The sequence below is a fragment of the Fundulus heteroclitus genome, unplaced genomic scaffold, assembly GCF_011125445.2.
Source record: "Fundulus heteroclitus isolate FHET01 unplaced genomic scaffold, MU-UCD_Fhet_4.1 scaffold_55, whole genome shotgun sequence".
Lineage (NCBI taxonomy): Eukaryota > Metazoa > Chordata > Actinopteri > Cyprinodontiformes > Fundulidae > Fundulus > Fundulus heteroclitus.
Genome location: NW_023396978.1, coordinates 921,223 through 935,709, shown reverse-complemented (window position 1 = coordinate 935,709; position 14,487 = coordinate 921,223).

Below are 14,487 nucleotides of genomic sequence, written 5' to 3'. Positions count from 1 at the left end.
TGGATAGCATTTCACTACACTCATAGTTAACACACTGACAAACCGGAAAAAAACATAAATTTATCATTATTAATAATTATTGTCATCTAGGGCGGGGTTTTCCAAAGTTGGGGTCAGGACCTCCCAGGGGGTTGTGAGATGGTTTGATACTGATGTGCTATTAAGATTTTGTATTTCTTTATTGTGAAGGTGGTACCAAAGTATAACTTTGCAAAATACTCAACAGTTCTCATTTGAAAGCAAGAGAAAGGCTGCACTTTTTTGCAGCAGTTCTTAAAAAAATGTGAAATTTTACACTTTATTGTCATAATATTTGGACTTTATTCTCATTATTTCCCCCAAAAAGAGAAGAAAAAAAAATCCTATTCGTTAAAAGGTGGTCACCATTCTGTGGCGGTGCCATTTTGGGGGTCACAGACTGAAAAGTTTTGGAAGCCCTGATATACGGGGGAATGTATTAAAATAACTTGTCTCATTCACTCTTCTTTTAGCTAATCTCAAGAACTGCAGTTGTTGACAATGATTTACTGCACAGAAATACAGCAGAAATGCAATAACATTTTCAGACAATACTGTTGATGTCCTGGTGTTCAGTTCAACTCAGTGCAGATGTATTTGAACAGAATACTAGTTAAATAACATTTAGAAGTGAAATTTATCCTCTGACTCTTGTTAACATCTACTGTTATATTAACATTTACTGCTATTTTAATTACTAATGTCATTTCCGGCATTAAGATCAATAATATCATCAAAATGCGCGCGCACACGCACGCACACACACACACACACACACACCCGCACGCACGTACATTATAATAATGTCTTTGGGGTAATTTAAGATTAGAGCTGCCATCATTTGAGGTTCATTAAATCAAGCCAATAAGGAAACTAGTTAGCAAGTTATTAAGTTCACCTTTTGACAAGTGCTTTACTGTCTTTTGATGGTCAAGCACTTGTGGTGGGTAAGGGTGGGATCATTTGACATGGGGAATGTTTATGTGGGAATTATGTTGACCAGGTTCCACTTTATTATCGAGCCACCACTTCTTGTAATTCATGATGGTACAAAAAGACGCTGCCAGACCAGAGCTGAAAATATCACAAAGGACACCTTCCACCCACACCACGAACTACTCTCACTTCTGGATTCTGGGAAGAGACCACGCAGCCTGTGGAGCAGAACAACAAGGTCCCACAACAGATTCTTCTATGGAGAGAGAAAATAGTCACATTATCCAGCTTTAAACCTGTATATAAGTGTAAAATAGGTCTTAAAACCCTTTGTGCACGCGTAAACTGATACATGCGTAAATGTAGCGTAGTTTTGTCCATGTGTATCAGATGATTTGTGCACATGTATTTAATGATTTATATGGGAAGGAGCCCTTTTGAATTAGTCATTATTACATTTGTGAGGCTGAGGATAATAGATTGAGTGTCAAATTTAATGCTTGTGTAATTTGAAAATATGTTTGTACAGTTTACAAATCAAGTATTAAACACACAGATGTACAGTGGCTTGCTAAAGTATTCATACCCCTTGAACCTTTCCACATTTTGTCACATTACAACCACAAACATAAATATATTTTATTGGAATGTTTTGTGAAAGATCAACTTAAAGTGCTATATAATTGTAAAAATATACATGATTAAAACATTTTTTTTTTTACAAACAAAAAACTGAAAAGGTGTGCAAAAGTATTTTGCACACCTTCAATTGCCTTCAGAAGTTGCCTGAATATTGCTAATGGCTGAATAGAGTCTCCCTGTGTGTAATCTAATCCTAGTGCAAACACAGCTGCTCTGTGACGGCCTCAGAGGTTGGTTCAGAGAATATTGGGGAGCAAACAGCAGCATGAAGTCCAAGGAACACAGCAGGCAGATGAGGAATAATGTTGCGAAGAAGTTTAAAGCAGGATTAGGCTATAAAAAAGATTTCCCAAGCTTTGAACATCTCATGGAGTATGGTTCAATCCAGTAGCCAGAAATGGAAAGAGTATGGCACAACTGTAAACCTACCAAAGAATAGAATGGTTTAAAGGTGCCATGACATCACTGCATAAACCATTTCATGTAGTTGATATTGCTACATATGTAACTTCTCTAAAGAATTTCATCTAAAAAAAAACAAAAAACATCAGCTTGTTGTTTTGTCAGGCCAAAACTAAGTAATCTGACATAAGGAAAAAAAGCAAGGGGCCTAACACTGACCCCTGTGGGACCCTGCACTGAAGACGAGCAGCAGAGGACACAAACTCACCCAGTTTTACTGAGAAAGTTCGTTCTGCCAAGTAAGACCTAAACCACTGCATGGCAGTAGCCCTGACACCCACACACTGCTCCAAACGAGAAATCAAAATTGCATGGCTAACTGTGTCAAATGCAGCTGTTAAATCCAGAAGCACAATAATAACATCGTCCACTGAGTCAGTTGCTGAAAGCACATCGCTAAAAACTCTTAAAAGGGCAGTTTCAATACTGTGTACAGCTTTAAAACCACATTCTTCTAAAAATGCCATTAGTTGCTTGTAAAACCACCTTTTCAAGAATTTTAGAGATAAAATGCAATTTGGAGATAGGCCTGCAACTCAAAAGCATCATGATTAAGACCAGGTTTCTTAAGAAGAGGTGAATAACTTCCCGTTTGAGGTTAAAAGGAACAACACCAGAGAACAGGCTACTGTTTATAATTGAACGTAGAACTGGTGCAATAGTGAGGAAAAACTCTTTAAAGAATCAAGGGAGAGGGTCATAACAAGAACCTGAGGGCTTCATGTGAGCAACAATCTCCTGTAAAGAAAGCAGCAAAACTAGTTCAAACTTAAAGACAGCGGAGAGGGGAGGGACAGAGGAGTCATATTAGCAAAGGGGATCTGAGCTTTCAGAGATGTTACCTTTTTCACAAACAGGGCCGTAGCCAGGCTAGAACAAATGAGGTCCACAACTCTTTAACAACAAAGACCAAAGCGTAATTCAAATGGAAGCATTTATTTAAAACATAAGTGACTGGTCAGTGTATATGACATGTATGTGTGTGTGTGGTTGTGTGTTGAATCCATAGGGAGCGACATCATCTGAAGCAACAGGGACCTCGGCACAACCATGACTCACTGAAATGACACAAATCAGTTTATATGAATGTTCATTGCTCAGAGTGCACAAACATATTCGAAACATGATAGTGGCATACATTTTACCTTCTTATCACATACTAGTGAGATCCTATTTTCTCTTCCATGTTCTTTCCTTCAGGGTCCTGTTCTGTGTCTTAAGGTATCCTCTTGTTCTCTCATCTATTCTCTCTTTCTCTGTCCTTATCCTCTTCCTCTCTTTCCTTTTTCTTATGTGTTCTGACCTCACAGGCTCACTTGTTAACTTTAGATTTGACTCATTGAAATATTTTTCTAAAAGAACACATAAATAAAATGTTCTTTATCAAGTAACACACGGATTTTATAGTAAAGTGAAGTAGTTTAAAGTGAATGCGATAAAGGCCATTCTGCTTTTGTCTTTTTTGAACAACAGTCTCAGCAATGTGTCCTGGCCTGAATGGATGGACAGAAGTCATCCATTACTTTCATCACTTTCCTGTGTTTTTAACACTCTTTCCTTCAAAGCTAAACTTTATTTTTATTGCAGCCTTTTCTTTGTCTGGATAAAATAAAGAAAAGGATCCCTGTTCATTTATGAAACCGGTTAAAAAAGTCAATTTAATGGATGGACACTTTAATGGATGGACACATTAGCTTTCGAAATAGAAACATCATTAATCTGTCATAGCTGCTCACAAAAAAAAAACAACTTAACAGTGTTATGAAGGGTGAGGACTAGTGAACTGTTATTCGGAGAAGAACGGAATTGAAGAAGAATATTTTTTAGCAAGTTACCTTTGTTAGGTTTCACCCAGAGTGATGTAACTGAGGCCTAGTCCACACGTAGCAGGATATCTGGGAAAAACGAGACAGTTTGTGAGGTTATGCCCTTCAGCCACGCATAAACGGCTCTATACATCCCTTAAAAAAATTATCCTAAAACATCCGGCCAAAGTGGAGATTTATAAACGCTCCGGTTTTGAGCCTGCGTGTGTACATGAAAAGACGGATAATAATGTCCGCCGCATCACGGTCTGCAACGGATATTTCCGCGCCGTGTCAGACGTGAGCGACCATTGTTTATACACTTGGCCATACAGTGGAGTTAATAATGAATTTCGTCAGAGAGGTGCTGATTTTTACATAGCTTCAGACACTTTTTGTTTGTATTTTTTATTTTATTTTTTACAAGATCGAACCTCCTGAATTGTCTTTTTCAGTTTTATATTTGTAAAAAATAAAATAAATCATGTAGAATTGTCTTACTACTTCACAACTGTATATCACTTTGTGTTGGTCTTTCACGTCAAATTCCAATAAAATATATGTATGTTTGCGGTATTAATGTGACAATATCTGGAAAAGTTTAAGGGGAATGAATACTTTTGCAAGCCATTGTATTGAATGTATTTTTTTTTCAATTTTCTTTCCCTATGCCTTAAAATTCCTGAACTCAAATTAATTTACCCCCAGCCCCTGACCTACAGTATCCCCCCCTCCTCCACAACTCTGTCTAGTCTGATTATAGGTTTGCCCCAAGGGTGTAACACACGCATCTTTTGTCCTTTCTTATGTGCAATACAGACAGTTGTCAATTAATTCACAATGTGCAATGTCTGGCTGGTTTACAATCCATAGTATTTTTTATGGTGTTTCTTTTCTACTATTTTTAGAATTTGTTTTGTTGCAATTTTGCAATATTTTGCAATATAAAATATGTCTCCATATGCAGTATAAATATTTATATAAAATATATAGAAAATGCTGTTGCTGGTTTACTTCTGCACTTTTCTGGAACCATCGAAAAAATTTAAAAATTATCTTATCCAGATATGGTTTTGGTAATGCAAAACTGAATGACAATAAAGATAAATCTAAGTCTTAATTTGTGAAAAATATAGTTGTTTCTCTCACTCTTAGCTTGGCTAAGATTAGCATGATACTGTACATTTATGTCATCTGTTCACAAGTTGTGCCAAATTTTAAATAAAAATGTTGGACACAATGCTTAGGCTTCAGGGTGCTATGATGTTGAGTTTTGAGGATCAGATTGCGGCGGAGTCTGCATCTTTCAGTAATTGAATGTTGAATGTACTTATGAGAAAACGGCCTTTTCTTTTGGGAGATAAATCTGAAATAAAACGAGTATACTGGGGAGAAGAAATAATTAAATTTTAAGTTGCATGCAAGACGGAAAATAATTGAATTAAATCCACTAGATGTCAATGTCGTTCAGGTTTTCGGAGTGCAAAATTTACTATCTGATGCTCTCCATGGCTTGACTTAATCTGGAGTCTCCATTATGTTGCAGGCACAGCACAATACCCAGAGCTGCTTCCTCCAAATAGGACCAGCTGCCACATCAGAGAAGGTCAAGTTACAGAGTGACCACAATGAAAAGATCTTCTCCTTGAGTTTCCTAAGAACAGCAACAACAATATGTCACTCCTTTGAAGTGGATGTCAATGTGAAGTGTGTCTTTTAGTGTGTCTGAGTCGGCGTTCACTGACCTTGCCAGCTCTTGCTGCAGCTTTCTGTTGGTCCTTTGTCATTGCCTGGAGACAAGGACAATGGCCATCATTGCATGCTAAATATGGTTGAGACTTCAGGCAGTGAGTGTCTTGCCTTTATGCTCCAATTTTGTTTCGCTCAATTAAGGAAACTTGAAGATAAAAAGAGCATACATGAGCCAAAGCCTTACCATCCCGAGGGCTGTCTGTATAATGAATACGGCAGTAGATTAATGATATTTATTGGAATTTTCAAAAGTGTGGCTTATAGGAACAATTGTTCATTACGTTTCAATGGTTTAAAGGAAGAAGTCAATATTTTACAAGACTCACGTGTTTTTATTTGGGGAGATTTTAGATGAATTGCACATTGGAAGACAAATGCAACTTGATAGAGGAAATAAGAAATTTGAGCCTGTCAGCGTGCCAGACTCCTATGAAAAGAATTATTGATGTGAAAGAAGCTTGGCATGAGTTTTTATTTTATCTTAAACTTTAGTTTGTCTTTAGAACGATTAATTTCATAGCAACCTTGGCTGTATTTAGCTCAATTATATTTTCAGTTTGAAAGACAAATACATTAAAATATTGCTAAGCTCATTATTGAGAAAACATTACTAAGCAACTGTAACCTAGCTTACCAGACTGCATCCTCAACTGCAACTACAACTAAGCAAAATTTTGCTTGAGTGAAAAAAATCTGAACTTTTCAGTCAATTTACATCATGTTAAGAGTGCTTCTCCTCCATTTATTTAAGCACAAAAATGTTATTTTTTTATGTGTTACATATTTAGACAGCACAGTTAGGCTATTCTATTGAACATTGATTTATTTACTCACCGAAGGCGTGTGTAGTTGGTGTCCCAGTGGGAGATATGTCCTCATATTGGGCCACATTACATACAGCACCGTGACCCGCTGCGTAAAATCCATCTCCTCAGTTAAATGCATCCCCACTTCTCCGAGAGTTGAAAGTGCTTGTCCATCCTCCGTGGGGGAGCAGGTCTCCATGCTCGGTCCTGGAAAGATGGAAGTACCGCTGGAAGCGACGGTCATCCATGCAGCTACAGGTGGTGGTACTCGGCGAAGCGGGTGCATTTCTGGAGGATCTGGTGGACCCAGGGGCGACAACGCTGTTGTCTGGCTTTCTACATTACATACAGCACCGTGACTCGCTCAGTAAAATTCATCTCCACCGCTCTGTGAGGACCAACTCTGTCCTGGGATGCCCCATGGACCCAGTGCAGGTGGTGGGAGACAAAAGGGCTGTGAGACACATATCACTGATGGACAAAGTCTTCCACTCCATGCATGGAGCTGTTGAGCTCTTTCAGTGACCGACTGCTGCATCCCAGATGCTCAAAGGAACATTTCCACAGGTTTTTCCTCTCAGCTGCTGTTAGACTTTATAATGTCTGCTGGTTACAATAGACTCAATAACTGTTTGCAAACATGTTAATGGTTAAACGGGTTCTGATTTAATCATGAATCCTTTATACTCTCTACCAGATACTAAGGTACACTTGTACACACCTTCGCTACTTCAAGATAGCTGCTTACTATACTATCATGCATATTGCATACTACCTCAAGTTCTGTAAATAGGCTGGAGTTTTTCCACTGTTTAGCTTGAATATTTCATAATTTTTTTTTTTACCAGAGTATGCCATATTATCAATAACTGTGCAATATTTACGGTGTCTTTATTTTAATTTTTTTTTAACTTTTTCCACATATGAGTCCTTTAGCTGAAGCTATAGCTTGCAGACAGGTAATAAAGAGTTGAAATGATCATGTTGTACAAAGGTAGGCTGCATAAAAAAATGCACAGCATATAAACTATTGCATAGTGGTGATTGTCACACTTAATTGGTGAAACTATGGAACATGGCCAGTACTGAAACTATACATTTCCAAAAAGCTGAAGAAAATACAGGACTGCAACTAGTCATTAAGGCTTCCAAAAGGCTAACAGCAACACTGATGGATGTTGCATGAATGTCCAAAAAGTAAAAAAAAAAAAATGCGACAATGTCACTTCAGACCATCTTCAATGAAACAATAACCAGACAGGTCCAGAAAATCATCTCTGTCCCTGCTTGTAGACTGAACCGCTATAACAACTTGCTATTCCGCTTTCTACTAAAGCAATAAACAGTATCAAACAGTAAATTGTGGAAGTAGACAATGGTATCCAAAAATTTAAACTAAACTGAAATGCTTCTTATATATATTAATTTTTCTTTTATTGAATTTTTTTTATGTGTGAATGTACTGTGCTAGCCATGGTTTGGACTACGCATGTGATTTTTACCTGTTTTCCCATCATCTGTTTTTTGGTCTGTTTTCATTGCTCCCCCCTATGATCCTTCCATTAAATACCGGTCTCCTACATCCATTCCCTTCCAGATCACTTGAAACCCTTAAGCCTGTTTTACACTGACTACGTTCCTCACTCCTTTAATTGCAAAATGTGCTGCGCAGCAATCCAAACTGGATCCATTCATGCATCCACAGTTCCGCCCACTCACTTCTTTATTTAAAAACATAGCAGATCCGCTTTACACTTTTTGTGTCTGACGTCCTGTATGCTCATCTGCTTTTTGGAAATCGACGCATTTAACTCTGTCATCCATCACAAATAGACTCGATCTGTTTTTCTGACAGACAACGGAGCCTGTGGAAAATAGCCCATTGACTAGAATGGCTTTTATTTGTGATGGGATGGAGGATATGTAAATGAGGGGTGAGTTGCGAGTGGATGGTCAGGAAACAGGCTTGGTAGCCAAAGAAAGCTGGACAAGTATCTCTTCTCTGGATTTCCTGTTCTTGGCTTGTTCTCGCTGGACACCTCATCAGGTTCTGTTTTCTGGAAACGACCTGGACTGTTTTCCTGACCCCGATTATTTGCCAAGCCCATCGGACCTTTCAGCTGTTTTCTGCCTCACAGTTTATGAAAGCCTGACTCATGTACTCCAGCATCAGCCCTTTTTGCCCACCAGGATTTGCCTGCCAACACACGTTTCTGTTTATTTGTTTATTTCGTAAACCTTTAAAACGCGACACTGTGAATATTGGGTTCTCTGATTCTCTGAGCATACCATACCAGGCAGGACTTGGGGGCCATAATTTTTTAGATCATGGGGGAAGAGATTGCAAATGGCATTGTGCATTATTTTTTTAAGATTGTTCTTAAACATATTTGCGTTTTTAGACACTACTTCAGAGGTGATTTATTGAATTGAATTGATTTGCTTTATAGTTACCAGTGGGGGAAATTACATGGAGAGGCAGGTTGTTCATCGATATATTACTGTTTTTATCATATCCACAGGGTTAGGGGTTGGGGTAGGGTAAGAGTTGTGTGAAAACTCTCTGGAAGGTGTTACCACCAGGTGTGTCCTCGCAGCTGGAGCTCACTAAGGACAATTGGGAAGAGCTTATAGAGGAGCAGATTCTCTGAGGCGGATGGATTGCTCCCACTGAGTGGTTATTAGGCCTCCTTCTCTGTGCTACCAATAATTTTATTGTGTCACGAGGCAGACAGGCAGGGAACCCAATATTCCAGCCAGACATGGTATTGGACATTAAAAAGTCTTATTGATAAAGACCTGGTGCACACTGGAAATCTCCGCAGAAGCAAGATGGAGATTTTGGCGGTGAAGAGCTTGCTGCTCCCGGCAGAAGGTGACAGGTAGGTTGGCAGAGGTTACGTCAGAGACCGGAACACAGGCTTGGGTCATAAACGGATGGTTAAAGCTGAGATAGGCGGCTAGATTCATGGGTCTAGGCAAGACTTGTAGTCGTGGTAGCAGTCCAGGTTGTGGTCCAGAAGATAGTTGCTCAGGCAGATCTCTGACAAAGGTTTGGCAAGATGGGGAAGCCCTTAGAATGTAGTCGAGGTCAAAACATTGTTACAGGCCTGAAAAAACACCGGATATAACTAAAAGCTCTCAATAATCTGCCGCTGATCTGGTATCTCCAGTGAGATTAAACCATGTGTATTATGCCTGAAAAGAGCAGGAAACAGGTGTGTCAAATGAGGTGGATTGTATGCAGCAGATAGGAAAACTCACAGGTGCGGTCCATAAGGCTTAATTATAATGGAGTATGGGAAGAGTGGCAGATGATGACACCTTGTGCTCCATGTTTACCTCTCATTCTCTTCCTTTTAGGAAGAACCTCTGTTTCCAGTCCTCAGCCCATCTTCTGGTTCCAAGTCCTTTGACTCCTCGTGTACCAGAGTCCTTTCAGAATTAACCCCAGGACCTCACCAAATAATCTTTTTAATTCATTCATTGTTTGCGTTGAAACAGTAGAATTTAAATTTATATCCATAACATCAGAATTATTGAAACATTTTAATGCCTAAATAAATACTAAGCGTCAAATACATGTGTTTTAAGCCCCTTGATGACAGGCTGAAGCAGGAGATGCTTAGATTAACTAAGATGGGAGATCTTCTGAAATGTCATGGGAAAGAAGACGCTGAGCTGAAGCTCTTGATTTATTCAACTGTATATTCTAACCCCTTGTAGTCATGAGACATGGGTAATGACCAGAAGTAATAACTGGATGTAGTTGAAATATACTGCTGTAGGAACTCTACATCTTTAGAGATAAGTAGAGGAGCTCTATCATCTAGAAAAATCTCAGCGTACAGACACTGCTTCTTGGCATCAAAAGGGGTCAGCTGAGGTGGCTCAGGAATCTGATTACAATGCCTCCAGGTCCCTTCACTATGGGGGTTTTGGGCACAAGCCACAAAGAGCAGAGGCTGAGTAAGACCCAGACATAGTAGGGTGGATTATCCAGGAGTAGCTAAATTGATTGAATTAACTCTTGAATTGTGATCTGTTCCACTAATTAAACTGAAAGTTTTAAAACTGGACTGTTCTATTGAAAAATATGTAAAAAAGAAAAAAAGCTCCTCACCAAGAGGAGCCGACTGGGGCTCCTCTTACATGAATTACTGGATCAGTGCAGTAGCATAGCTGGTAGCATCCAGGTCTTAGTTTTGATTTATGTGTGAGGACAAGAGACAATTGAAGATATTCCAGAACATAATTTAGCAAACAAATACAACTTGTCATCCCCTTTACCATCCATTGTGATGCTACAATCAATGATGGTGTCGAAGCAGATTAATTAAAATGGCTTCATGTAAATGTGCAATATGTATCAGCATTCACAATATTGGGGGTTTTGTGATACTGCATAATGAAAAACATCCACAGGTCACTGATTCCATAAAGGGGAAATGCATCCAAATCAATATGAAATGAGATGCCAACCTTTGTCTGACTCTAAAGTTAGACCAGCAACACTTATTGTGTATTTGGTGTGGGATCTATCATGTGCAAGACCATAAAGCCTGTTAGATTCAGCAATGGAAATTAGAAAAAGAAAAAAAAAAACTGATAATAGGGCTGATAATTTATTCAAGCACAAGAATACATATGCAGAGGGGAGACTGGAGGAAGATCTGCAGGCAGCCCAGTGGTATCCACTGGCATCCCACAGTGCAGCATACTGTACATGATGTTCCCCTTTGCCACTCTCAGGAAAACAAAGACTGACACAGACACATGGAAGAGGTGTGAATAAGTTGCTCAAAACCTCAGTGAACTGCATTAGTCTTTGTAAATGTATAAAAAAAAGGCACACTCTGATGCATCTGTGCTGCTTACTACTGCTGTCTGGGTTTGTTTAGTGACAAACTGTCATCCAGGCAAATGAAAAAATAGGTGCTTACTTGTAAAAACCTTTCTCTAAGGAGAAGGCGTCGTGTAACAGAAACAGTTACAGTGACTAAAAAGCACAAGTGGCAGCAACAAGCCAAATATGCTAGATATTATTTGCCTCCTGGTCTCATTCATAGAAGACACAGAGATTACTAGATTTTTTTTTCTTGACACAAATGCGGGCAATGATTGATTGATTGATTGCTTTATTTCGAGCCACATAAAAAGATGTTACAACCCATACTGGATAAAAAAGGAACCACACACACACACATACATACATACATACATACATACATACATACATACATACATACATACATACATACATACATACATACATACATACATATATATATATATATATATATATATATATATATATATATATATATATATATATGTATGTATATGTGTGTGTGCAATAAGTACACATGCAGTACAAACCAGACATTGTCTAAGTCATCCAGTTATTATTTTTTCACATAATACTATTTATACTTAAACAAGAAACACATTAAGCTCGAAAAGGAGTGGGAAGAAGACAAAGTTATCCACTTCCACTCCCTATTCATATATAATCATGTTATTGCCACTTTAATTTGGGATTTGGTAAATCATGTTATGTTATGAAATGTTTTTTACCTTTTATTCATGATGCATTTCCTTGTCAATACCCCCGGGGTCACCCATGGAGGAATCATCATCACATGAAAGTAACAACATATGCAGAAAAATAATCAAAATTAATACTGGACACACCAATATTCTGTATTTCTCAGCTCAAAAAAATAAAAGGAACACTTTGAAAACACATCAGATGTTAATTGGACAAATAACATGTTGGATGTCAATGCAGATATAGAATGGCTAATGTGTTAGAAACAATAGGATGCCACATCATTTGATGAAAAATGATCAACCCACAGAGGGCTTAATCCGTAGTCACCAAGAAAGTGAAACTGAAAAACTGACGTAACAGGCTAGACCAATTTGCTAAAATGTCACTGCAGCAACTCTAAATCATCAGTTTGTTTGGCCCCATGTGCTTTTGTGCATTCTTAACAATGTCAGGGTGCGCTTCTTATGAGATGACGGATGGTGTCCTGGGTCATCTCCAAGATCCTGACTAGGGCATCACTGAGCTCCTGAACAGTCTGAGGTGCAACCTAATGGCATTGGATTGACCTATACATGATGACACAGAGATGTTCTATGGGTTATAGGTCAGGGGAGCATGGAGGCCAGTCAATGGTATTAACCCTTTCATCCTGTAGAAACTGACTGCATACTCTTTCCACATTAGGTCGGGCATTATCTTGCACCAGGAGGAACACAAGATCTACGGCACCAGCGAAGGGTCTAACAATGGGTGTAATGATTTCATCTGATACCTACCTGCAGTAAGGGTGCCATCATTTAGCCTCCGTAGACCAACACTGACCCACCACCAAACCAATCATGCTAAACAACGTTGCATGCAGCATAGCGTTCACAGCAGCTGCTCCAGACCCTTTCACATCTGTCACAGAATGGGCAAAAAGGGACAAAGAGCCAAGCAAAAAGGGTAGAACTCTGCCAACCAAAACAAAGGTCTTAAATGTGAGTTTGGAAAACAGTTTTCCAATATTCTTAAAAATTCCCCAGCTCAGAGTAAAGAGAAGAAATTCCTCCAAACTATATTAAGTTTAATATAAATATTGGAGTGGGGAATATGAAGACAGGGATAAACAGGTTTTAACTTTGTCATTACAAAGACAAAAAAGCATGTCGATTCATTTCAGAAATTCTAAATGTAAAATAGTTAATACTACTTTATGACACTTTATATAACATTTAAAGGACATGTCCTGGTTAAAAATAACACCAGTGCTTTTACATCAGTACCAAATTTAGTAGTTTGTCCCTGTGGTGCTCGGATATAAAAATGTCTACCAGTGTCCTGCCAGAGATGACCTTAAAATGCAAAAGTAATTCAGATTTTTTTTTCTTCAAAACAAATTTGTGATCTGTTTAACTGATTGAACTCAAACATTTTTGTGAATAAATACAAAGCTGAAAATTATCATCACAACACTTTATATTTACCTTGTATTGTCTAATAATTTTACCAAGTGGAAATACTTACAAAGCAAATATGACTGGTCAAAGTGAGTAGAGATTCATGAACCATAAAAAACTTGAATCTATTAGAGAAAAATATGATGAATCTTAATGCTGTGTTTTCAGTCATCAATAATGTTATTGTACACCTGGAGAAAAGAACATTGAAGACTTCTCTTTCATTTACCTAATGTTTAGGGCTGCCATAAAGATATTGTTTTAGTATTGTCCAAAAGGTTTATACAATGATGTTTTGCTTTTCTCCAAGCAAAGTCAGTGTACCCAGGGTCAGAGAAAAAACTTTTACATTTAGACCCCACGTTATTGGGTCTAAATTACATGAACAATATTTATTGTTCAGGCAGTCTAATGTTACCTGAAATATGACAGCAGGAACGGGACTTTTGCTCAGATTCTGAATCACTCTATGGCCTTTTCACTGGTGCATGGGTGTCATTTTACCACCACAAGATTGGGCTTGTTACCTGAGGAACCAACAAGGCTCATCTCACAAGTATACCCATGACTATTTCACATTGTGATTCTGTTATATGAAATGGCCAGTAAAGAAGCTTACTGCTTTCCTGTGGTCCTGAAATGTAGTTTTACCTTCTAATCCAGGTTTTAACAAAGTCCTGGTCATTTCTTGTTTATCTCCAGGCTGAGGCTGAAGGCTGGTGTTGCTTAGATAAGAACTGATGTCCAGCGGTGTAAGCGAGATTTAGGAGCAGGTGATCACATGTGATATAATAATTGGCAGAGCAGTGGCTGTGAATTTGTTATACAATAGGAAATAAAATACGGTTTAAGGGGTATTTCAAGAAAACAGAAATGCAAGCAAATAGGAAAATGGATACAAATTTCGTATGGGAGAATGGCTAATTGAAAACAGCAATTTTACCTTTTTTTGAGAAAGACCAAGGCAGATTTAAACATGAACACAGTTTTCTAGTGAGTTGTTGTTTGTTAGAGGTTGTGCAGCAGACCAAGCACTTCTCTAATGGACCAACAATATCTTGTGGAACGTTTTT